Below are 27,359 nucleotides of genomic sequence, written 5' to 3'. Positions count from 1 at the left end.
CAGAAGAGACTGAATATTTCTATCCTCTCTATAAAAATATAAAATTGTCATAGGAAGAGGTAACCAAGAAGTATGTGGAAAATGTAGAATGAAGCATGATAGAAATCAGACAGTGAATGGATTTTTTTTTTTTTTTGGACTTTATAACACTTATAACATTTAAAGCTCATAGTTTTGTTTAATTGCAATTTCTTCAGGATTCTAAATACTCACTTTGTACCTAAACGTGGAGTAGTGATTTTTAATGTTTTTCTTAAAGAGAGCGACCCCTCCCAAATTGCATAGGCTCTAGGTCCCACCAAGACTGAACCCATCACTTCACTGGAGGTGCATTTCCTGAGGGCTTGCAAGTCTGAAGATGACTTATATTGATAGCTAATGTGGCTAAGGAGAGAATTCTAGTTTGGCTTTTTTTTTTTTTTTTTTTTTTTTTTTTTTTTTTTTTTATTTTTATATTTTTTTTTTTTTTTATTTTTTATAAACATATATTTTTTATATACATATATTTTTATCCCCAGGTCTGTGAATCACCAGGTTTACACACTTCACAGCACTCACCAAATCACATACCCTCCCCAATGTCCATAATCCCACCCCCTTCTCCCCAACCCCCTCCCCCCGGCAACCCTCAGTTTGTTTTGCAGCCACTCTGGAAAATAGTTTGGCTTTTTGTTTCCCAGATACCCGAAGGTATTGAACCAGTGCCAAGAATACCGTTTTGATTCACTTGCCTCCTTTAGTAGAGTAGGGTAAAGAGCAGGCAGGTGGATAGTCCAGGGTTTCACAACAAAAAAGAGCTACACCCATTACTAAAATAGAGAAATTATTTTGTAGCAGTTAGTACATGCCCTGTGTGCTCTGACCACCCCCTGCCAAAGTTTCCCAGGGTGTCTCGACCACTGCAGACTCTCCTCTTGAACCACCTAGACCTTTCCACAACCCAAACAAGGAAGGGGCTAATGCCCAGGACAGCAAGACCCCCCTTACTTTGATGCGACTTCTGGGAGCATCCATTCTGATGGGTCAGTGCCCAGGCCATACAAAGTGTGAAATATTTTGACTGCTGCCACTGGATAGTGGGACTTGGTTGTTATTATTACTTGTTTATTATACTCTGGATGCCATTTGTATTTTCTTTTGTCCTTTGAGTTCTGAAATTTCACCATAACACGGTTCATATGAGACTCTTTCCTCTCACTGGGCTGCGTCCTCCACCCTGGACATCTCTCCCCCACCCCCATCGGGCCACCTCATACCCCCCTTCACAGGTCTGGTGTCCCCTGTGCATCCCCCACCAGCTTTCCACCCTCTCTTCTTGCATCCAACCCTTTCCTTCCTCCCATGACTCCTTCTCTCTTTTTTTTTCCTCAAATTTTTATTTAAATTCTAGTTAGTGAACATTGAGTGTAATATTGGTTTCAAGAGTAGAATTCAGTGATTCATCACTTACCTACAACACCCAGTGCTCATCACAACAAGCGCCCTCCTAAGTGCCCATCACCTTGTAGCCCATCCCCCCCCCCTTCCAGCAACTCTCTGTTCTCTATCATTAGGAGTCCCTTATATCTTGCCTCCCTCTCTCTTTTTTTTTCTCTTCTCCTATGATGATCTGTTTTATTTCTTAAATACCACCTATGAGAAAAATCATATGGTATTTGTCTTTCTCAGGCTGACTAATTTCACTTAGCATAATGTAATCTAACTCTATCCATGTCACTGTAAATGGCAAGATTTCAGTCTTTTTAATGGCTGAGTTATATATTTGTTTATATCGCCTCTTTTTTTAGCCATTCACCACTCAATGGACATTTAGGTTCTTTCCATATTTTGGTACAAAAATTCAGACTTGAAGGTATACATTATCTGCTTCTATAAACATAGGGGTGCATGTATACCTTCAAGTCTGAATTTTTGTACCTTTTGAGTTAATATCTAGTAGTGCAAGTACTGGGTCCTAGGATGGTTCTATTTTTCAGTTTTTGAGGAACCCCCATATTGTTCCAGAATGACTGCACCAGCTTGCATTCCCACCAACAGTGTAGGAGGGTTTCCCTTTCTACATATCCTTGCCAACATTTGTTGTTTCCTGACTTGTTAATCTTAGCCATTCCGACAGGTGTGAGGTGGTATCTCATGGAAGTTTTGATTTGCATTTCCCTAATGGCAAGTGATATAGAGCAATTGTTCATGTGCCTGGCCATCTGGATGTCTTTGGAAAAAATGTCCATCCATATCTTCTGCCCATCTCTTACCTGGACTGTTTGTTTTTTAGGTGTTGAGTTTGATAAGTTCTTTACAGATATCGGATACTAGTCCTTTATCAGATATGGCATTTGTAAATATCTTCTCCCAGTCTGTAGACTGCCTTTTAGTTTTGTTGATTTTTTCCTTTGCTGTGCAGAAGCTTTTATCTTAATGAATTCCCAATCATCCATTTCTACTTTTGTTTCCCCTGCCTCTGGAGATGTGTCTAGCAAGAAGTTGCTGTCACTGAGGTGAGAGGTTCCACCTGTGTTCTCCTCTCAGATTTTGATGGTTTCCTGTCTCACATTTAGGTCTTATCCATTTTGAATTTATTTTTGTGTATGGTGTAAGAAAGTGGTCCAGTTTCATTCTTCTAAATGTTGTCCAGATTCCCAACACCATTTGTTGAAGAGACTGTCTTTTTCCCATTGGATCTTCTTTCCTTCTTGAAGTTTAGTTGACCATAGAGTTGAGGGTCCATTTCTGGGTATAACCTATGTGTCTGCTTTTGCGCTAGTACCATACCAACTTGATGACTACAGCTTTGTAGTATGGCTTGAAGTCCAGAATCTCGACCTCCAGCTTTGGTTTTCATTTTCTACATTCCTTTGGCTATTTGGAATCTCTTCTGGTTCCATATAAATTTTAGGATTGTTTGTTCTAGTTCTGTGAAAAGTGCTGGGAGTATTTTGATAGGGATTGCATTAAATGTATAGATTGTTTTCAGTAGTATAGATGTTTTAACAATGTTTGTTCTTCCAACCCATGAGCATGGAACATTTTTCCATTTCTTTGTGTCTTCTTCAATTTCTTTCATAAATACTGTATAACTTTCAGAGGACAGATCCTTTACCTCTTTGGTTAGGTTCACTCCTAGGTGTTTCATGGTTTTTGGTGTTATTGTAAATGAAATAAGTTCTTTGGTTTCTTTTTCTGCTGTGTCATTATTGGTATTTGAAATACAATAGCTTTCTATATGTTGGGTTTTTTCTATATGTTGATTTTATATCCTATGAGTTTACTGAATTCATGTATTAGTTCTAGAAATTTTTTGGTGAAGTCTTTTGGGTTTTGTACATATAGTATCATGTCATCTGCAAATAGTGAATGTTTGACTTCTTACTTGTTGATCTAGATAACTTTTATTTTTGTTGTTGTTGTTGTTGTTGTCAGATTGCTGAGATTAAGACTTCTACCACTATGAGAGTAAACATAACTGTCTTTTTCCTGATAGTAGAGAAAAGCTCTCAGTTTTACCCATTGAGGATGAAATTAGCTATGGGTATTTTTCATATGTGGCCTTTATGAGATTGAGGTGTTCCATCTGTCCAGTTTTTTTGAGGGCTCTTATCAATAAAGGATGCTGTATTTTGTCAAGTGCTTTTTCTAAATCTACTGAGAAAGTTCTTGTCCTTTCTTTCATTAATGTGGTATATCATGTTAATTGATCTGTGAATGTTGAACCACCCTTGCAAACCAGGAATAAATCCCATTTTGTCGTGGTGAATAACCCTTTTGATATACTGTTCGAACATGTTGGCTAGGATCTTGGTAAGAATTTTGGTATCCATGTTCATCAGATATTGGTCTGCACTTCTTTTTGGTGGGGTCTTTGGTTTTGGGATCAAAGTAATGCTGGCCTCATAGAAGGAATTTGGAAATTTTCCTTCCATTTGTATTTTTTAGAACAGTTTGAGAAGAATAGGTATTAACTCTTCTTTAAATTTTTGGTAGCAGGGCACCTGGGTGGCTCAGCGGGTTAAGCCTTTTCCTTCAGCTCAGGTCATGATCTCAGGGTCCTGGGATTAAGCCCCACATCAGGCTCTCTGCTCAGCAGGGAGCCTGTTTCCCCCTCTGTCTCTGCTTGTTTCTCTACCTACTTATGATCTCTCTCTCTCTGTGTCAAATAAATAAAAAATAAAATATTTAAAATAAATAAATATTTCGTAGCATTTCCCTGGGAAGCTATCTGACCTTGCACTTTGGCTTGTTTGGAGATTTTTGATTCCTGATTAAATTTATTTGCTGATTGTAAGTCAGTTCAGATTTTCTATTTCTTCCTGTTTTAGTTTTGATATTTTGTATGTTTCCAGGAATTTGTCCATTATTCCAGCTTGCCCAGTTTATTGACATATAATTTTTCATAACATTCTCATACTTGTTTGTATTTTTATGGCATTGGTTGTGATCACTCCTCTTTCATTCATGAACTTATCTGTTTGGGCCCTATCTCTTTTCTTTTTGATAAGTCTGGCCAGGGGTTTGTTGATTTTATGACTTGTTTCAAAGAACCAGCTCTTAGTTTCACTTACCTGTTTACTGGATTTTGCTTGTTTGTTTCTATATCATTTATTTCTGCTTTAATCTTTATTATTTCCCTTCTTCTCCTGGCTTTAGCCTTTATTTGCTGTTCTTTTTCTAGCTCCTTCAGATATAAGGTTAGGTTGTGCATTTGATACTTTTCTTTTTTCTTGAGGTAGGCCTGTACTGCTATACACGTCCCTCTTAGAACCATTTTTGCTGTATCCCAAAGTTTTTGGACCATTGTGCTTTCATTTTCATTGACTTCCTTTTATTTCTTTATTTCTTCTTTAATCTCCTGGTTAACCCATTCATTCCTTAGTATGATGTTCTTTAACCTCCACGTATTTGTGGTCTTTCCAAATTTTTTCTTGTGGTTGACTTCCAGTTTCATAACATTGTGGTCTGAAAATATGCATGGTATGATCTCAATCTTTTTGTACTTGTTGAGGGCTGATTTGTGACCCAGTATGTGATCTCTTCTGGAGAATGCTTTATGTGTACTCAAAAAGAATGTATATTCTCTGCTTTAGGATGAAATGTTCTGAATATATCTATTAAATCTGTCTGGTTCAATTTGTCATTCAAAGTCTTTGTTTCCTTGCTGATCTTCTGCTTAGATGATCTGTCCATTGTTGTGAGTGGGGTATTAAAGTCCCCTATTATTATTGTATTATTATCAATGAGTTTCTTTATACTTATTATTGATTGATTGATTTGGGTACTCCCAACTTGGGGGCATAAATATTTACAATTGTTAGATCTTCTTGATGGATGGACCCCTTTATTTTGATATAGCACCCTTCCTCATCTTTTAGTACAGTCCTTGGTTTAAAATCTAGTTTGTCTGATAGAAGTATGACATCCCCTCACATTCCATCTGCAAGTATCTTTAAGTCTAAAAGGAGTCTCTTGTAGGCAGTATATAGATGGGTCTTGTTTTTTGTGTTTTTTTGGGGTGGTTTTGGTTTTTTTTTTTAGTCCATTCTGATACCTATGTCTTTTGATTGGAACATTTAGTCCATTTACATTCATAATGATTATTGATATGAATTTAGTGACATTGTGTTACTTATGAAGTTGGTGTTTCTGGTGATGCTCTCCTGTCCTTTCTGGTCTTTGTTGCTTTTGGTCTTTTCTCCATGCCCCACTCCTCAGAGCCCCCTTTAATATTTGTTGCAGGGCTAGTTTACTGGTCATGAACTCCTTTAGCTTTTGTATGAGAATCTCTCTCCTTCTATTCCGAATGACATCCTTGCTGGATAAAGTATTCTTGGTATGTTTTGCCCCTTCGGCAAGTTGAATATATCATGCCACTGTCTTTTGGCCTGCTAGTCTTCTGTGGACAGACCTGTTACAATCCTGATCTGTCTTTCCTTATAGGTTAAGGATGTTTTCTCTAGCTCCTTTCAGGATTCTTTCCTTGCCCATGTATTTTGTGAATTTAACTACGATATGTCTTGGTCATGGCTGGCTTTTGTTGGATTTAATGGAAATTCTCTGTGTTTCTTGGATTTCATGTCTGTGTCCTTACCCTGATTAGGAAAATATTTAGCTATAATTTGCTCAAATAAACCTTCATTCACCTTTTCTCTCTCTTCTTCTTCTTCTGGGACTGCCATGATATGAATTTTATTACACTTTCATGTTGTTGAGATCCCTAAGTCTACACTTATGTCCAGTACCTTTCTTTCCCTCTTCAGCTTCATTATTTTCTGTAATTTTATCTTCTACAACACTGATTCATTCCTCTGCTTTATCCATCCTCATTATCATGGCATTTAGTTGGTCTTGCATCTCAGTTACAACATTTTCCATTTCTGCCTGACTAGATTTTAGTTCTTTTTTCTCTGCAGTAAGGGATTCTCTAGTGTCTTCAATGATTTTCTCAAGCCCAGCTAGTATCCTTATGATAAATTCTGGATCAGGCATCTTACTCATATCATATTGATTAAATCCTTGGCCGTTACTTCTTTCTGTTCTTCCTTTTGGGGTGAATTCTTCCATCTTTTCATTTTGTCTGGGCCTATTTTGTGTGTGTGATTGTTAGGAAAGCCTGCTGTATTCTTGCTCCTGAGAGTAATAGATATATTAAGAAGAGGTCCTATAATGCCCTGGGCCTGGTGTTTCAGAAGGTGTTTCAGAGTGTGCACTCAGCTGTTGTGTTCTGGTTGCTACTTCCCTCGGGTCAGTCCTCTGCAGAGTTTCTCTTCCCTGCAATGGGGGGTGTTTGGATCTTGTCAGCTAGGTGTGTTTTGATCTGCTTGTTAAAAGAAGTTAGATAAACAGGAGGAAGCTAGATCCTATTTCCCCTAGAGCTGAAGCTTTGCAGCACTCTGGGAGGAGCAGACTTGATGCATGAGAGGGTTTGTGCTGGTCTTCTGTGGGAGGGGCCTGCTAGGCTGTTTCTCAGGGGGACTTGCTCTAGTGGGAATGCACCCGCAGGGTGTTGGGGGGCTGAGCTTGGTGGAAGTGATTCTTGCCTCCACTAGGTGGCGCTGTGTGCAGGGGGATAGGAGGGAGGTAAAAGGCATCTCCCTGCTTTGTTCTTGTAGTGGTGATTTCCTGCCTGACACTCTTCAGGAAGCCCCCAAAGAAGAGCAAACAATCACCCCTCCTGTATCCCCAGCTTCTGTCAGATCCCTGCCTTCACCCTGTGTCCGAGCTGTCTGCCTGCCAGGCAGCAAAGTGCTCTTGTGTTTTATCTCAGGCGTTCCGCTGGGCTTCCAAATTCCAGATTTGATGGACCTGCACAGTGCAGACCCGCGCTGATCCTCTGGGGGAGGGTCTGGTCACACTGTGGCTGTTGCCACTTTGTCCCCCCCCCCCCCAAAAAAAAAAAAAACCAGTCACACAACTGTGCACCCGTTTGGAGTTCATGGTAAAGCACAGCAAAAAGCCGGACCAAGATTTGCTGCCCTCAGCCAGGGTCTCAGCTTCTGCGCAAGGGAACCTGACGGCACATTGGTGCTGCCCGCTGTCTTCACCCTGGAGAAGCCATGCTGCCACCCCCAAACACACTGAAGACCTTACAATTGTTTCTCCCTGGGTGACCCAGGGATCCTGTATCCACAGGGTCTTCCCCTTGGCCTTCCCCTTGGCCCTCCTTCGGCACAAGAGCACCCTAAGCCATGGCAGGCATCCGTGGGTCATACACCTGAAACCCTGGCAGTGGTGTGGACCTCCAAACCTTCAGACTTTGAGCTCCACTGCTTATAAAGACCTGAGAGAGCCAGCCCCTCTCCTTCTCCTAGTCAGTGATTTTGGGAAGAGCTTTCCTCATGGAATACCCTGGGTGGGTTCTTACTCATTCTTTCTCTCTCCCTCTCTCCCACTCCCTTCTCCGTGAGAGGACTCCCTCAATTCCATAGTACGTGCAGCTCTTTCCTCCTCCATATCAGATACCTCCACAGCTCCTACCTTCGACGATACAGCAATTATCCTACCTCTGGTTGTGTAGCTTCTCAGATCAATTCCTTGGGTGTTCAAAATAATTTGATATTTTCTAGCTGTGTTTGAAGGAAAAGGCAAGCTTCGGGTTCCCCTAAACCCCCATCATCTTAACTCCTCCCTCCCATGTGTCTTTCGCTTGCGTTCTCTTCTCATATCACTGACACCATGTGGATATTTTCACTACTAAATGGTCTGTGTGTTTTGCTCTCTCTTCTGATGCACAGAGACTTACCTATCATATTTGTCTTCCAAAATTATGAAAGGACAGAACTGTCCTTTGCAACCAGAATACTGCTTACGTGTCCAAAGGTCTCTAGAAAGTACCCTCTGTATGATTTCTAGATTTAGCACAACAATGTCCACCATCACTACCCCACCCGCCTGCGGCCTCATACACCAATCCCTGCTTGGCTCACTGTCTCCAGAAGCTTTTGCTCTGCCTGGGATGACCTTTCTCCCCAACCATCCTGTAGGATTTAGCTCACGCCCCCCCTTTTCCATAAGGCTGGTACATACATCCTCCTCCCCACTGCCAAACCAATCTTTCCCATATCCATATCCCATTGACTCTTGCATGGGTAACTTTCCACCTTTAGATTCCCCATCTCGCCTTGGGTTATGAGCTTCTGCAGGCAGCTAAGTCTTTCCCTGGCCTGCTAGCACAATAGTCTGTACATTACCTAATATTTATCATTTAATTTGAGAGAATGAAAAGAGAGATGGTTTTGTGAATGGAAACTCAGTAGGGGAAAAATTTTGAGAAGATCCAGAGAACCAGAATCTTGCAGATTTTTTATAATGGAGGCTTAATTCTATTTGTTGAGACTTTGAATCTCTGAATTTCAGAATACTAGAAGAGGAAAAGTTGGCATAGTTAAGAGGATTTTCCTCTGGTTTTACCATCAAGCCTTGTTGCACAACTGCTCTCTTTATTCCTGACCTGAGTTTAAGGTTAAGAGAGGAGGAGTAGGCAAAGGGATCTACACATCCCACTAAGTAATAGGAGTTTGCAGATTGTAAAAACAGGAGGCGAGCCCACACCATCCGAAAGCCTGGCCATCACTCCCTCCAGAGGACTTCAAATGCTTCAGGCCTCAGAATTTGGAGGCGTATAGTCCCACCTCTCCGGTGTGTGCAAGGAGCCCCAACCAAGGGGCTGGGCCTGGGGTTGAGGAAGCAACGCACTTGACTTGCTCACTGTTTTCGCCTATTTTATCAGGAATGGGTAAAAGGCCCATCAACCCCCTTTGCCCTAGACAAAACATTTGATGACCTTCCCTAAATTCAGGAATATGGGAAAGAATTGACTACTTCCTCCTCTGCTAGCAACACCCTTTGCATGTGTCCTAATCATCCTTTTGTTTTTTCCTCCTGTGTCCTAGTTAAGGGAAGCCTCAGAGTTCTGAAATTTTGCAGGATAGTAGGGCAAGGCAAATGTGAGTCTCAGCTGAAGATTTGAGCATCTATAGAGAAAAAAATCAGGGGTCCATATCTGACCTCTGCTACCAGTATTCCAATATCCTTTTTTTACTTTTTTTACTGAAAGAGTGGAATATTTTAAGAATCAAATTGTCAATTATTTTATTTATTTTATCTGATATGAGAAAATAATTGAAGTCTTAAACCATAAGAGATTCTTAATGTCACAAAACAAACTGAGGGTGGCCGGGCGGAGGTGGGTAGGGAGAGGGTGGTGGGGTTATGGACATTGGGGAGGGTATGTGCTATGGTGAGTGCTGTGAGTTGTGTAAACCTGGTGATTCACAGACCTGTACCCCTGGGGCTAATAATACATTATATGTTTATAAAATTTTTTTTTGATTATTAAAAAAAATAATTGAAGTCTTAATAGAGAAAGTAAAACTATAAATAGGCCTCAAATGATGGAATTTTAGTTTGTTTCTGATTATCAATGTAATGCTTGTAGAAAAAATATAATAAAGAAAACTTAGAATTTTTAAAAATTAAATAAAATTTTATTCATCCATTAGGGCCATGCTTTTTTCTCTTTGGTTGCCCTGCCATCTTCAGCACAAAACTCCCACCTCTTAATGCAAGATGGCTATTCTAATCCCAGCCAAAATAACCACATTCCAGGCAAAAAGGAGATGAAGGCAGGAAAGGACTGTGCCTCTTGCTCTTAAGAACATGTCTCAGAAGCTGTGTCCATGCTTCACTTGCACGCCATTGGTGCCATGTTCTCACATAACTACACCTTGCTGTAATGGGGACGCTGGGGAATGGAGTCTATTCTGTGCCCAGATAAAACTCTTGAACTCACTTATTGTAGGAAAGTGGGAAAGCAGATATTGTATACTACCAACAGCCTCTAGCATGGGAGTAAATTCCAAGGAGAATCTTGTTAGATCACCAAAGGAGTGAATGTGAAGATACAAATGGGAATTTGTTCTATATTAGGGAAGAGATAGTGTGCAGGGTCTGGAAAGACAGGGCTGAAGCCAGCCTTGCCAGAAAAGCCCAGATGCACTGACTTTTAGGTGGAAAGCAAGGCTGCTGACTCCAAGAAAGAATTCATGGAAAAAGAAAAAAAATGTAAGGATTTTGTAATAGGGGTTGGCAATGCAAATCCTCTGAATATCTACAAATTCTTCCGTAGGTATCCATGCCTTGTTAATGTGGTGTGGAGTTGGGTCTGTTCAGGAGAAGGACTGGAATTTTTATGTCTTGCTTTTTCTGAGGTATGTAATCAGGGTGCCTTGAGGCATAGCTGCTTAAAATACCAGAGTTTGTCTGTTTTCTTGCAGGGGAAATTGACCTGTGAAGGGAAAGATTCATTCGTCCATCCTGGAATGGAGAGGTCTCTCTTGGCCTGGTCACACAGTATGAAAACGAGGTATGGAGGATGTCTCCAGCCCATCACACCATCCACATGTGTGTTGGGGGACGTTTTGTTTTTAGACGTGGACTTTTAACACATCAGAGGGAGTTAACTTCCTGGTGTCCTGGTGAATGCAGCCATTCTACCTAGAGCTACAGGCAGAAGACAGTGTGAGTCCCCATGTTCTCTGCCTTCCTCTCTCCTATACTGATTAAGAAAGCAGGTATGCAGAATTCAGAACTAGATTTGGTTGCCAAGGACAGTGATGTCAAAGTCTCCCCCGAAATTTGGGTATGGCTCTTTTGCTGTCCTTCTACAGAGCTGTTTTTGTCTTTCATGGATACTCACTAGTTTTCTACTGGAAGAAAAGGAAGCATGACTTTGTGATTCTCATCTGGCATCAAAACAACCTTGAGTCTGAATAGATGAGGTCTTGGCTTGAGGAATTGTTACGCGGTGGGGAGACCATCCTAGGCAGAAATAACAAGATGAGAAAAGATACAGAGTTAGGGGGGTGAAGCCCCAAATCAATTAATAGCAAAGTAAGAACACAGGATGTTGTAAGTGCCAGGCTAGAAAGATCTGAGCCTCAGCAGGTAAATCTGCTCAGTTCAAGTCCAGTTTCCATCAGCTGGAAGCAACTGCCTACCAGGGGTCTGAGGCACCGTGGAAAGAATACCTTGATTAGCTAATGATGTTTACCCCAAGTGTGTAGGGAGAGAAGTGTCAGGAGAGGAGCCATGGAAACCTCACAATGAATCTGAACGAGAGTGGAGAGTCTTGGAGCTGCTGAAGGACTGAAGTCTATCTGAGGGGACCTGTTAGTTTACATGTACCAACATACATCTAGCAATTTCAGAATTCTGGGGGCTGCTTTTGGCTGAAAATTAGACTGAAATACCCTTCTCCTAAGAGTTGGCCAGAGAGGTGGTGGAGTGGTATGTGATCCCTGGGATTGTATTTGCTTTGAGAATAGTAAAGAAGGTCAGGGGCAGGTATAGGAGAAACCACAAGGACACATGGGCTGGGCGGGACGTCTTTCAGCTGCTTACCTGATAATGATAATAGTGAAGAAGCAAGGTTGCTCTGAGAAGCTGGTGGGAATGAGACGAAGGAGACTCAGAGAAGGATCCATAGTTTGGGGATTCCTCCCAACTCCCTCTCCATTCCACTTCTGTAGTTACCAGGAGAGGTTTCCAACCCCAGCTTCAAATCTCCAAGTGACCTCATGCATTTGAAAAGGTGACTTTGCTCTCCAATTTGCAGTCCTTCCTGTATATCTCACTGCAGTCGGACTAATGGCATGTTAGGGTCACCACATTCCCTAAGCGTTCTTTTCAAAAGCTGGTGTTCCTGGATGAGTGCCATGTTCTCCTAGTAAGGACAATGGAGACTCCTTAAATTTTTTAAAAGACTATTTATTTATTTATTTATTTGAGGAGAAGGGAGGGAAAGAGGGAGGGATAAAGGGTGAAGAAAGAGAAACACAATCCCAAGCAGACTCTGCCCTGAGTGTGGAGACCAAAGTGGGGCTCCATCTCACGACCCTGAGATCATGACCTGAGCCAAAATCAAGAGTCAGATGCTTAACCAACTGAGCCACTCAGGTGCCCCAAAACTAAATTTTTTCAAATGAAAAGATGGATGGAATTTCTCATTTATCAGTGGAAGCCACGCCGCCTTTGCTAACAATGCCCTTTGGTACCCATTCAGTGTTGCCTGTCCTCATTACCCATCTCCACCGTGACACAGTGTCCCAACTTTGGTTCACATCCCCCGCTTTGCTGCCAGTTCGAATACTAACCTCAGAATGACCCAGCGGCTTGCTCAGATGGTTGTTGTAAATGGAGTCTACTTGCCTATTTATTGCTCAGAGCTTTTGTCTAAAGGGCACAATGCAAAGAATGATCTCCTAGCCTTTGGTATCTGATTGGCCTAAACTGAACATCAGACTTCAAGTTCTTTTACTTCCAAACATCCTACTAATTTCCTCAAGGCTAATTTTCTTCTGACTCTACATTTTCCCAGTCGCTTTTTGCCTAAGCTCCTTTTGGACATTGCTTGTTCGCTTCTCACAGACCCTACTCCCCACGTTCCTCACTACCCCTCACTTCGACCACATATCTCTATAGCACCTTCCTGAACCTCACAGGAGCTGGGCATGCCAAGATCTTACATTCAGTGGCTGTTCTCATTTACATTCCCTCCCTGACCCCCAAAGTCTTTAGTCTGTGTTTCCCGGAGTAAAGTTAAAGAAGATATCCAAGAACATAACCCTGGAGAGCACTAGCGATTAAAGGGGTAGACAGTGAAAAAGAAGTTGGGGAAAGGTAATGCAAAGAAATAGTTGAGTGGTTTTGCAGAAATTGAGGGAGAGGAGTTTCAAGGACACAGTCCGGGTCAGATACCAGCTGGATGTCATGGAAGATAAGGACTGAAAACCGTCTATTGAATAACTGTGTTAAGTGGGCAGCTGGGGACGGCCACAGAGAAACTGGCTCATTGAACAACGGACAGTCCACTGCAGGGGGCATGCAGTGTTTGGAAGGCAGCTGGGCCCTGCCAAAGGAATTTCAATTTTGGAGTCATTCAACTCAGCTAGAAACTGGTTCTACCATTTCTAGTTCTGCGATCTGGGACACATATAGCTCAGTCTCCTCTACAAAATGGATTTAATTGTAACTTCCTCAGAGTGACTGAGGCTGCAAGGGAAATGGCACTCAGCGAAAGCAGGCAGGTCCCTCTGCCCTTCCGTCTCATTGCTTTAGTCACATTGGTTCAGCGATTAGTTCAGCTCATCCGCACTCCACCTCACTTGTCCTCAGTGTTGACACGTGGTGACTTGTCAGTAATTTCAGCAGAGAAGAGGCTGCTTTTGCCCCCACCTTCAGCCTCCAAAGCCCTGTACCTGGTAAGGATGGCAGCTCATCAGCACTGGGCACCTGAGCTCCAAAGGGTGGGAACTGCCCCCGCCAAATCCCAGACAGTCTCCTTCCCCACTGCCTAGTGCATCCCACACGGGTCTCCCTGGCCTCTTTGCTGCCTTCTCCTCGGGCTTCTCAGTCTCCTCTTGGGCCCTCAAGGGAACTTATCTCAATTTTCAATCCAAGCCCCCTCTCGGCTTCTGCTTTTTTTTTTTTTTTTTTAACACCTCGGAGATTTGATCCACACTTAATTTATAACTTCCATATGGAAAACATCCACATGTGTCTCTCCAGTCACTTCCCCTTTCCTGAGGTTCACATGCACATCTACTGCGTATAGAAATGACACATTATAACTTCCTCCTACCTCTGCTCCCCCTAAAAAAATCAATAAAAAACCAGCAGCCAGCTCTGCAAGTCGCTGGATTTGCAATGACCACCCCCGCCACTCAGCCTCATTCCATCGCCATTCTTCCACCCGGTTCTGCCTACAGCGCCTGCCGCTTCTGCCATCGACGCTTCCACAGGGACCCCCTGTTAGAGCTGAAATGTCGCTGACACCATCTCTAACCCACGGAGGCATGAAGGAAAGGCGAGTGGGCAGAGGGGAGAGGCAGGGGACGGGCAGGAGGGAGGAAGAGAAGGAAGAGGGAAAGCGCAGGCAGAGGACGATGGGGAGAGAAGGGAAGGGGGTTCATTTGAACAGAACCTACGCTGGGGCAGGAGTCTCCAGAGGCAACTTCTAATACCCATTTGGAATTAGAAGCGTTGGCTTGACTGCCTGCACCACCTGCGAGTCCAAGACCCAGGGTGAACACGGAGCGCTCAGCCGTGAAAATCGCCTTTCCCACCGCAACCCCTTGGCACAATCGCACATGGTGCAGAGCTTGGCAGCGCGCACGCGCACGCACGCGCACATACACGCACAGGCACGCGCGCGCACTGACGCAGAGTCTAGGAGGCTCGGCCACAGCCGGTGGAGCCACGCCTCTGACCACCGAATTCCCGCCTTATTCATGGTGCGGTTCTAGTCCCTCTTCTGATAAAGGCCCTCCTGAGTCCAAGGACAAAGCCACGCTCACCACTTTCCCACGTTCCAAGCACCGGGTCTCCGCTTTCATCCTGACTCCGAAGCCCATTGCCCTACTGGGGTTCCTGGTGGTCAAACATCGCAGACCACCGGCTGCCTCCAGTCCAGCCTGACGCCGCAGGCCCTCACCTGGGAACAGGTGCTCTCCCTTCCTGCGTACTGCGCATCGGGTACCGCGCCTGATGGCTTTCCTACAGGGCCTCGTTTCATTCCCCGGACAGTCTTGGGAGGAGGCCTTACTGCCACCAGGTCGGACAGCTGGCATGTGCCGGGCAGAGTGGTGCCCCATCCGCCTGCTGGGCAGCCCGGAAAACCCTGCACCGTGAAGAGTTATTTGTTTGAACGTGGGGATGGCGGAGGGATGAGTTCGTCTGAAAGAGGGAACAAATCCAATTTTCCCACCTGTTGTATCTCAGTGCACATGGCAGTGCCTGGATGACATCGGGACAGACATGCTCAGTGGTTTCTGAGTTGCTCCGCCAATGCGGATACTTCCCTAAATCCAGCGTTTCAGTGAACGTCCACGTGTCATAGAGGGGTCTATCTCCAGGTTTAGGGCAAATTGTGATGTTTTGTATCCTTTTATAAAATCCTATGCCTTCAAACACTCGGTGTCTATACTTAAAAATCTATGAATGCAATATCCCCATATTATATTTTATCAAGTATTCGTGCATTCCTTATAATGTCTACACTAGATACCAAAATTCTTGGAAACACCCGCAGGTTAATGGTGCCCTCTGCTGGTGACGTGTGGCACGGACACCGTAGCAGGCCGAGGCCCGTGCTCCGTGGCTGTTGAGATTCAGAAATGCCGGTGCGGTGTTTTCAGAGTGCTAACTCGGAAATGAAGCAGCTAAATTCCAGCCCCAGCCCTTCTGCCAATTGACTTCCTGACGTTACACGAATGACTTCCCGCTCCTGGGCCTCAGTGGTCTGTTCCAGAGCAGAGTCCCAGCCGGGTCCGTGGTCTCTCAGTGCTCCCGGGTTCCTGCGTTCTGGACAGCGTGGCATCAGTTGCACGCTCTTGCCAAGACCAGGGACCCAGACCCTTCCACAGCCTGCTAAAGAGGCAATAAGACTCCCCGAGCCACTATACCCTTCAGGTCAATAGCATGTCACAAACTTTACTATGGCTTTTCAACTTTATACGAGACTGGAGAGCAGCGTGGGACGAAGGAGACGGAAGGAGGTGAATTCCTGAGCACCTGTGACGGGCATGCTCACAGGCTTCCCTGCGGTCCGACTCCTGGGAAGTAAGGAGCCCTGAGACCCAGTGTCCCCTCCCCAAAGGCATGGCTGTTCCGTTGAGGCGCTCTTTAATTTTTTCGCTGGCAGGTGTGCAGACTATGTTAACCAAAACGTGAGACTCTTACTGCTGGTGAAGGTCATCAACAAGCTTTTTGCTTACTCCTCATTAGGGAAAGTCAGTCATATTCCCTTATCTGAGCTGTGCTTTGGTGGGTTTCCATAATCCTTCAACAGGAGGAGAAGGAAATATTTAAAGCAACAGTTTGTCACAGGTACATGGGATGAAGATATCTCATTGTTAGAAGTACACGCTGTCTCTTAGAATGTATTCTATTTGAAAATATTGCAAACAGGAGAGGCTATCTAAAAGGAAAGAAATATTTCTAATATTTAACCCAAGTAAAGGATGTGTTTATTACACAAGGATGAGTAATAAATTATTTTTTAAACCTACAGTTATTTTTTTTACCTGTTTCTAAAGAATCAGAGTAAATAGTCCTGCTTAACACAACAGTCACCTATAAGATAACTAGACAGAACTTTATGAAAATAAGAATCCCTTTTAATGAAATGACTTAGTAGGATGATTCAGACAGAAGGTGACTCTGAACAGGCTAATTTTTTTCTTTTTTGTCTTAGTATTCCAGCTGCCCTCTCAGGACAATAAAATGCTCTGTTTGTCCCACTCAAACACTGAGGTACTGAGTGTTGCCCAGTAACAAGAGAAAATATGCAGATGTTGACTTTTTTCCAGTGTAAGGGCATTAAACCATGAGGAAATCTTTAAGGACCCAGGGAATAACTGTATCTTGAAGGCCGAGTACCCTTCAGGTGCTGGGAAGCCACGATCAGTTTTGCCCCCTCAGTTCCCACAGGCCAGGCACAGATTCATACCAAGTACGCCCAGCTCTAGGCGTTTCTGTATAAGCCATTTCCAGACTGGAATTATTTTTTCTCATTTCAAATATACTGGAAAGGACAGGAAAGGGCATGCCAAATTGTCCTTACAAAACACATACAGATTATTCCTAAGAGAATATGAGGAAAGCAAGTAAAAGTGATGACCTTTCAATAGTCACATAAACAAAGATCCCCAAATTCAAATTCTTTTCACTTACTCTAAAGGAGTATCCTGGTAGGGAAAGTGTGGTTACACAGTGGCAAAGGAATCTGCCTTGAATCAGAATTTTTTAAAATGGAGGCAAGTAACTGAAGAAAACTTGTTTTTACCTGATAGATTTTCACCATGACTTTCAGTTTCATGTGAGCTAGCTGTGTGACCCTGGGAAGATCATTCTACCTCTGTAGACCTTACTTTCTTTATCGAGGAAGGTAGGCAGCTGAACACAATGGGACAGGTCAGAGCAGTGCTTTCCAGGCCCAATCCTGCCATTGATCACATGCTCGTGGGCACATACCTGTGCCTTCCCGAATGGGACCATCATTGTCAGAGTCCTCCAAACACCAGCAACCTCACAGGCTTGCATCAAATGAGAAAATGAACATGAAAGTCTTTCAGAAATTACAAAGTAATGTACAAATGCTAAGTCAGCTTCATCTCATTCTCCAAAGTCCCTTCCATCTGGAATTGACTAGTTAATCCCATTATTTAATTAATTTATTAATTAATATGTTCAGGGCCTACTATGTGCCATACACAGTGCTAGGTCGTCATGCAGTGATAGTCAACCCAAACACAACCACTGCCCTCATGCTGCTGTGACCTCATGGAAGAGAAACACATGAGATAATTGCAGCACTGTTTCTGTGATACTGTTACACAATTTCTTTTCTTCCACATTCTCTCTTCCCAGTCACCTCTAACACCATGTGGCCACAATGGTGAGTGCTGGGGGAGGGAGGAAGCCTCACCCTCAGCCCCACCCCTCCCTCCACAGCAAGGGGGCAGGAGTCTATCACCAAGAGTGGGTAGGATTTCTACAATTATTTCTACAATTATGACAATTATAAAAAGCCCATGTATTTAGTCGACTTCGTGATGGTTTGTAAATGCCTTTGAGACTATAGAGTCCTTATGGCCTGCACCCCGGAGGCCCATGTCCATACGCCACGGGAACATCCGGCAGTGACCTCTCTACCACTGTCTGTAGTTGGATCTGGTTTCTCATCTCTGTCAGGAGAGCTTCTCTTTGGTGTAGACAGACTATCAGTGTTCCAAATCCTAATACAGCTCCAGTCTGCTCTTGCCAAAAAATTGCCTACTGGCTCCCAACTATCTTCAGAAGAGGTCCATGTCACGTTTCAAATTCAGAGCCTTTCAAATAGTAAGAGGCTTACAGAAATATCTCAGCTCATGCAAACACGTCAGTGCATGTAGGCCTCTGATCTCTTATGCCTCACAAGTATAAGGAGAAGTATTACTGCTCCCAAAATACACGAAAGTTAGACCAACTTTAGACCATCACTCCTGTGGTCAACAGAATAATATCCCCCAAGATGTTGTATTAGTTTGCTAGGGTTGCCATAACACAGACTATGACACAGAAATTGCAAAAGACTGGCTAGGTTCAACAGACACTTATTTTCTCATGATTCTCCAGGCTGAAAGTCTCCAATCAAGGTGTTGGCGGCTTGGTTTCTCCTGGGACCTCTCTCCTTGGCTGCGGACAGCTGTCTTCTTCCTGTACCCTTATATCACCTTCCTTCTGGGTATGTCTGTGTCCAAGTTTGCTCTTCTGATAAGGATATCAGTTATCTTGAATTAGGCCCCACCCTAGTGACCTTATGTTAACTTAATCATCTCTTTAAAGATACCGTCCCCAGTCACAGTCACAGTCTGAGGTACTGAGGGTTAGGACTTCAACATGTGAATTCTGGAAGAATACAATCCAGCCTATAACAGATTCTATGCCCTAATCCCCAGAACCAGTGATTATGTTACCTAACACAGCAAAAGGACTTCACAGATGTGATTAAATTGATTTAAGGATATTAAGGTGGGGAGATTACTCTGGATTATCTAGGTGGCCTCAACGTACTTGTCCTCAGAAGGAGGCTTAAGTATCGGAATCAGAGAAGAAGGTATGACAACAGAAACAGAAGTCAGAGAAAGACAGAGACAGATTGAAGGGAAGGACTGCTGGCTTTGAAGACAGAGGAAGGGGCTGTGAGGCCAGGAACACAAGTGGCCTCTAGAGAGTGGAAAATGCAAGGAAAGGATTCTCCCCTAGAGCCTCCAGAAGAAACACAATGACACTTTGATATCCTTGATATCTGCTCGGTGAAACATCTGACCTCCAGGACTGCGAGATAATAAATTTGTGTTGTTTTAAGCCACTAAGTTTATAGGAATTTGTTACAGCAGCAATAAGAAAACTAATATAATTTTCTAGTCTGGAAACATTTTGGAAGCTCTGAGACTGAGGAAATAGAAGAACCAGAAAATAATAAAAAACTGGAGTTCAAGTGAAAGTACCAAAGGAAATGAGGAAGGAAGAGAAAAGGAGATAAAGAAATTGAGAAATGCAGGGGGCGAGATGAGTAAGGAATTCAGAAGGAAGCAGGCCTTACAGAAGACATGCTGGCCTAGAGAAGTTTATAATATTAGAGAATTTGAACACAAAGGACAGAACATGATAAAAATCATTTGTGGAACCTGGAAAGGAAAGGAGCTCTTCTAGGAAAGGAGCCCTATTCAACTGTTCGCACCCATGGCTCTGACCACACTGATGTGCCAAAGCTTGGGCCAAGCTCCCTCCACAAGGACAGGCCACAAAGCCAGTTAGCCAGATACGAAAATGGCCCTAGGGCATGCATGCTTTAGAGAAGCCACTGACCGAAACAAAACCGAGCTCTGAAACCATCTAGGTGAACCATGTGGACATCCTCAGTGTAGACGACAATAACAGTATAGCTACTCTTTAGAAGTCTATTACGATATCCAAGCACTTGAGAGAATGAATACACGAACAGACAGCGGCCAGACCACATGTGAAAATAAAGCTCTAGCCCACAACCTGCAGCAACCCCATACCTACAGTAACCAGCTCAGGAAGCCCGGCTGCTGGAAGTCGGACCTGGAAGCACTCAAGCTGCACTCTGTAGCAACAATCCAGGAAACCAAACAAGAACTTCTGTAACAACTGGCCCCAGATGGCCAGAACTCGATTAATAACGGACAGCTTCATTAGTTTTTGTTCCTATTTCCAACTCAGGACCAACGCAAAGAAAGTCAAATAACTACTCCTAACCAATCAAGTAGGCCGTCCTCCTTCTACATCCGTCTCCAGCTTTGTCATGACAACAGTCTCCAGTCGGGGCGCACCTGAGCCTTCTGTTTCTTTCCACCACAAAGCTTTCCCAGTCCTCTTCTGAGTTCATGCCAAAAGCAAGTGATGGTCGCCAACAGCCTTGCTGTAGCCGATGGCCACTGCTTATTTTCATTTGTGTGGTCTTCATGCAAACGCTTAGGAAACACTTGCTCTCAGCGGCGCGGTGATAACTTCTATGACGGACAGATGGCAGCACCCAAAGCGTCCCTCTCTGATTGGCACCTGAGATTCTGTGTTCGCTCGCTGGCACCTGAATACCCACAGAAGTTTGACTAAATACTTTCTCTAGAGCAGCCTACTAACCACGTTTGAGAAAGACTGAACTAGAGTTTAGGAAGAAAAGTCACAGTTTGGGTGCCAGAAAATAAATGGTCGAATGCCAGAGTGGAAGGAGTCAACAGGGAAAACCAGGGAATGGTCAACATGAGACGGTCGGATGTGTCCGGCCTACATCACAGGGGTATTTCCTTTTAGATATTAATGTGCTTTAAAATGTGCCCAAGTGTTCCTGAAGGTTCCCCCAGGTCTTGTCTCATTGTCAAGCCCAGTCCAGACCTCCATGCCAGCTCTGTGCTGGCCTTGACCCTCCTAAGACCCTTGTGCTGCTGAGCCTACTAGATGCCACTCCTCTCTCTCTCTCTAGAAGCTGAACAATCAACACAGGGACCTGCATTCATCCCCATATTGTCACATATCTCAGTCCCACAATCAGGATAATCCAGGCTCCCAAACATTAGCTCCTGGACTAAACACCCCCATCTCTGGCAGATTAGGACTGTCCCCTGACTCTGTCTCAGGCTGACCTCCATGAACCCTATGCATTGTCCTGCATCACTGTCATTGCATCACTGATTGACCACAAAACGTCTGCTCCTTTCCCACCATGATTCTGAGAAAGTCACTTAGTAATCTGATTTTGAGACATTCCCATGATTGCCTTGGAGCAAATAGTCTTCAAATTAATTCTACAAATACTACTCATATATTACGCTATCCCTCTTTTGGAGGATAATGAATACTGGGGGAGAGGGGTGGGTTTTCATCTAATGAGCAAAATATATTTAAAGTTCAAAAACCTTTCCTCAAGTTCATGAAACCAGGGACAAGATTTCAAAGAAAACAAGCTATCATCGCTGCCATCCATGCCCACTCCCAACCCCAAGCCCTTACCTGGCCTCCCTTTGCTGGGTGGGGCAGAATCTGAGAAGGGGATGGGGGAACATGCTGGAAAATAGGTAACTATGAAAAGAAAAGGACAAATCAAGGGAGACTTGCCCAAAAAATGAGAAATGTGTTGGCAAAAGGCCACTTTGTGCTGAGCCAAAACACTATTAGCACTGTAAGATTATGGTCAACAAGTAGCCCATATAGAGAGGGACTAACATGTGGGAAGTCAGGTTTCCTGTGTGTCCATCATTCAAGATAATGCCCCTCACAACCCAAAGGCAGCATAAGTGCTAGAAGTATGATGTACAAAGGATGAAAACCAAGTTGCAGTGTTTTCTAAATGGAGGCATCAGGAGGGTATCTATACATGAACTTTGCAGTGGGGAGCCAAGTGATCCCATTGTCCTGAGAGTAGCAGGTACAGTTCCTGCTGCCCTCTGATGTGTCATCACATCCCAGCTAAACGTCCACCTCAAGTGTGTGCAGTGGAGACATTAAACAGCAGATGTATTTACACTTTCGTTTGTCACACATGCTTTGCTCATGGAAACTTCTGCACTCAATATAGTCTCGTCAGGGCTGAAAGCTGAGGACTGCAGCCTCCTTCATCACAAGGCTGGCCTACTGGTGTGTCCCATCCCTCTAGACTCTGATGGGTTAAGGGGTAAGATATGACCCAACAAAACCAACCAGAGTATTCACGGAGAGGGGTGAGGACATTAGGAGGAAAAAATGTTCTCTTTCTTTATCAGATTGTTAGTTGTAGGAATCATGAAAGCCTGGGTCATCTGGAAGTTGTCTTTCCCCGAGATGACTCCCAGAGCAAAGCAGAGCTGAGTGATAGAGAGAAACTGACTCCTGACAGCAAGGGCTGAGAACCAGAATCCTGTTACTGGGAAGAAACATGCTTAATTCTTAGTTCTAAGAGTCAGTAAAGTCCCTTGTTCTTTCTAAGCAGACTCCACTTGGACTTCTCTAACTAGCCCCAGCTTCAACAGAGGGAAATCCACTGAGCCTGGACCTGAAATTGGGATGTACATTAGCAACAGATCTCCTGCCCCTTCCCCAGTGCTCATGTCACAGTGACTCCGGGAAAGTAGCAGGCAGCTGTACCTTTGAGAAACACGACTCCCTGCCAGATCTGAGCCGAGCCCAGTAAGAGGTGGCCGCCTTACCTTGGGCACATCAGATGTCTGAAATCGTGCCATGGTTTCAGGAGAGCCAGAAAAGCACAAATAAAGTGGCAAGACAGCTGCTCCCCTCCAAAAGGGCATAAGCTCGGGACGAAGAACCCCAACCCGTGGTTCCCAGGCATGGAACTTAATAGCAGAACATGCCCACACTGATGTGTGACCCAGAAATCCAGAGAACCAAAGCAAGGAGGGCTGGGGGGGCACCTAGGGGCTCGGTTGGTTAAGCATCTACGTTCGGCTCAGGTCAGGATCCCAGGTTCCTGGGATCGAGCACCTGAGCAGGGAGCCTGCTTCTCCCCGTCCCTCTGCCTGCTCTTCCCCTTGCATTGTGCTCTCTCTCTCTCTCTCTAAAATGAATAAACAAAAATATTTTAAATATATACATATTTTTTAATGAGCAGGGTTGGCCCCATGGAGCCCAGAGTCAGAAACTCATACTTTGATGTGTACAAACACCTATCAACTACTTCTACTGCCCATTTTTGTTTCCAGCGTCACTGGGTTATCTGGTAGAGCCACCAGACGTTCTGGACACAGTCTGTTTGGGACTCTGAAAGGGACTCATCATGTCCAGGCAAGGTTATAACTGAATTGTGCCCCCTTCAAATTCATATGTTAAAACCCAAACCTCATGTAGCTGATTAGGAATAGAGCCTTAAGGAACTAATTAGGGTTACATTAACGTTAAGGGTAAAACCCTGGTCTGTTAGAACTAGTGTCCTTGTAAAAGAGGAGGAAACAGAAGAGATCTCTGTTTCTCTCTTCTCTTTCTCTCTTCCATGTGAGACACAATGAGAAGACAGCTCTCTGTAAGGCAGGAAAAGAGTTCTTACCAGAAACTAAATTCTGTTCCACCTTGAGCTTGAACTTGCCAGCCTCCAGAACCGTGAGAAATAAATTTCTGTTGTCTAAGCCCTGAGCCTTCCTTCCGGCCTCTGTGGCATTTTTTCATGGTGTCCTGAGCTGACTAAGACAGAGACTGTGAAACTCCCTGGATAGCTATGTCCCAAGATCTCTGGTACACACGACACCCATCTGACCCTGTGGTTTTCTGGACAAAACTTGAGATGACACCTCAGTTCATCTTGAACTCCACATGCTAAAAGGACGGGGCCTATGTCTCGGCTACTGGCTGGCAACGAGAGGCAGCAGCTGCTGGAAGCGCCTATGGCTGGTCAGATGCCTGCTGCATGTGGCCGGCAGACCTGAAGGGCAGACTTTATGGCCAGGAGCTCCATTTCCTCCTTGAGGAAGTCAAGTCTGCTGGCACAACCTTGAGGAAAATTAAGTGTTGGGCAAAGTCCTGCCTCACGGCCCATCTAGTCAACTAGCCTTAAAGTCTGGAATATGTCAAGACGGTAGAGAGTGAAATTGGCCTTCCTATTCCAAATGCCTTAGTTGTGTCAGAGGCTAGACCGCCATTAAGATCTTTCTGCAGAAATAATTGTTTAGCATAGCAGCTACACTGGACAAGTGTGTGGAAAATGGCCTTAGTGAAGGCACAGCCCTATTGGCCGTACTTACTGTTTCCTTCCCAGTGCTTAGTGTGGAAAGAGGCACGTGGCTGAGTAGCTGTTTTCCTGATGAAGGGAAATGCTGCAGCCCTTGGAAAATTCCTGGCTGCTTTTCTGCCTGCTTCCAAACAGCAGTGACAGAAATGCCCCCATTTGTTCTGACACCATGGGGGCCATCTGTCCTGGATATTCAGCCTGGGTTTCCCATCCTATTGCTTTCTTCCTAGGTTCTTAGAATACAGGCAGGTTTTCTGCCTCAGTGGGACTATTGCTTCCTGTCAGGGAGAGGGGCTGAGCAGCAAAGGTTAGTGTTACAGCCTTTCTTCTCTTTTATAACCATAAATCCCAAAAGGGCTTAGTCATCCTACCACACTTCTAGAATCCCTTTGCCCTCGCCCTTCCCCTGAAAGTTATTTCATGACTTGGTGCTCAAACCAAGAGTGTCCAGCACACATAAGGAACTTCCCAGAGACATGAATATACTTTTAGAGAAGACATCCCAATGGCTAACAGATACATGAAAAGATGCTCAACTCATCATCAGGGTAACACATATCAAAACCACAAGGAGATACCATCTCATACCTGCCAAAATGGATGCAAAGAAAATAAGAAACAACAGGTGTTGGCAAGGACGTGGAGAAACGGGAACCTTCTTGCACTGTTGGTGGGAATGGAAACTAGTGTGGCTGCTCCGGGGAACAGTATGGAGGTTCCTCAAAAAGCTAAAAATAGAACTGCCCTAGGATCCAGCACTTCTACTACCAGGTATTTACACAAAAGATAGAAAAATACAGATGCAAAGGGGTACATGCTCCCCAGTGCTTGTAGCAGCATTATCAACAATAGCCAAACTATGGAGAGAGCCCAATGTCCATCGGCTGATCAGTGGATAAAGGAGATGTTGTGTGTATACACACAATGGAATGTTACTTGGCCACCTAAAAGAATGAAATCTTGCCATTTGCAATGATGGAGATGGAGCTAGAATGTATTATGTTAAGTGAAATAAGTCAGAGAAAGACAAATGCCGTATGATTTCACTCGTGTGTGGAATTTAAGGGAAAAAAACCAGGTGAATATATGGGAAGAGAGGGAAACAAACTCTAAGAGACTCAATGGTAAAGAACAAACTGAGGGCTGGTGGATGGAGGTGGGTGGGGACAGGCTAGTGGGGGATGGGCAGTAAGGAGGCACTCATGATGAGTCTTGGGTGTTGTATGTAAGTGGAGAATAATTGAATTCTACTCCTGAAACCAACATTGCACTGTATGTTCACTAACTAAAAGTTAAATGAAATTTAAAAACAAACAAAAATAAGGAACTGCCCAGATGACCAGTGAAACTTTTATTTTTGAGATGAAAAAAGTTAGGCTTACTCAAAATCCCTCCCACTTCCCCACCCACTCACTCCCATGTTCAATGGCCATACACAGTTGTGGGAGGTCATAAGGCTATTTTTCAGTCTTGGAAACATCCTCTTCCAAGGACAAGGGGCTAAGTTAAAGATCTGAATCCATCAACATGGCCAGGTGGACAACTGGTCTGGTGGGGATAAGAATGAGGGGGGCCAGGGGATGAAGGAGTAGCCAAGAAGAGGAGAAAGGTACAAAACAGCAGTTTCTGAACTAACAGGAGGGCTCCTTTATGGTATTACAGGCCCCCCCCCCACCTTATGTGAGGTGGCCCATGGGGACAAAATCTAAAAGAGTCTATCCTACCTGGACCAGGAACTAAGTGCCCAAATGGAATAAACTGTCCATTTCTATTGTGATCACCAGAATTGCTTTGGGAGACTAAAATTACAGATTCTAGGCCTGACTGAATCAAAACATCTCAGGTGGCATCTGAGAATCTTTACTTTTAGAAGTCTCTCAGATGATTTTATAGACCATCCAGATTTGAAAACTGCTGGAACAGTGTGGGAGGAAGAGGTGATTGAGGCCTGTCGTGACAGCCAGCTTCTAGACTGACCCCCAGAGATTCAAACCATCAGACAGTCATGCCCTGTGGATTCTTCTTCTACAATGAGTAGACACCTGACCCATGTGACCAATAGGATATTGCAACAATTATGATATGTGGTTCAAAGCTAGGTCATAAAAGATATCACAGCTTTTCTCCTCCCTCTCTCTGGATCACTGCTCTGACACCTCGCACCACAAGGACGCTTAAGCAACCCTATGGAGAAGTTCACACGGAAAGAAACCCAGGCCTCCTGACAACATCTAACATTGACTCCTAGCTACTCCCCAGCTACTTCTTGGAAGTGAACCCCCCAACCCTAGTGAAATCTTCAAGTGTTAGTCCTTCCTGACATACCAACTATTCATGAGAGGCTCCAAGTCAGAGCACCCAGCTAAGCCACCTCTCAGCTACTGACCCACAAAATGATAAGAAATAATAAATGTTCATTGTGGTTTTAACCTGCTGAGTTTGGGGGTGATTTATTCAGCAGAAAATGAAAATCCATATGCCTGGAATGACTGGAAACACTTCAAGAAGGAACTCAGACTCTGAGCCCTGCTATGAGAAGGGACAAGAAGGATGAAGAGACAAGAAGGGAAAGGCATTAGGTAAGACAAAATAATCCAGGCCAGGAATGTTATATGTCACTGAAAGTGAAATAGAGAAGGGTACATTTATCCCTATTTTCCCAGAGAGAGTAACATCGCTCCCCCAGGGCACAGAAGGACCGGTGTCATTACGCTCCATGATGACGCATGCTGGCACTGCCCACCCTGCTCCAAGTTGGCCTAGGTGCTCACTGCCTCTGTCCATGGCTACACATTAAGATCACCTGGGAAACTTAAGCAGATATTGATTCCTGGACTACTTCTCCCAAAGATTCTGGTTTAATTGGTCTGGGCAATAGCCTGGGTGTAAGGAAGTCATAAAAATCTCCCCAGGTGATTCTAATATGCAGCTCTTGGCTGAGAATCACTTCTGTAGGCAAAAGCTTCAGTATCTGTCTACGTGGCTGGGCTAAATGTGTGTATGGTGAGGGTAGGCACCAAACTGTGGCCCTTTGTTCTAATGTAGCCTAGTGGACAGGGGCTCCAGGACTGTGCACACTGAAGTCAGCTTTCTT

The sequence above is a fragment of the Mustela lutreola genome, chromosome 4 (genome assembly GCF_030435805.1).
Source record: "Mustela lutreola isolate mMusLut2 chromosome 4, mMusLut2.pri, whole genome shotgun sequence".
Taxonomy (NCBI): domain Eukaryota; kingdom Metazoa; phylum Chordata; class Mammalia; order Carnivora; family Mustelidae; genus Mustela; species Mustela lutreola.
Note: the sequence above shows the minus strand (reverse complement) of the source record.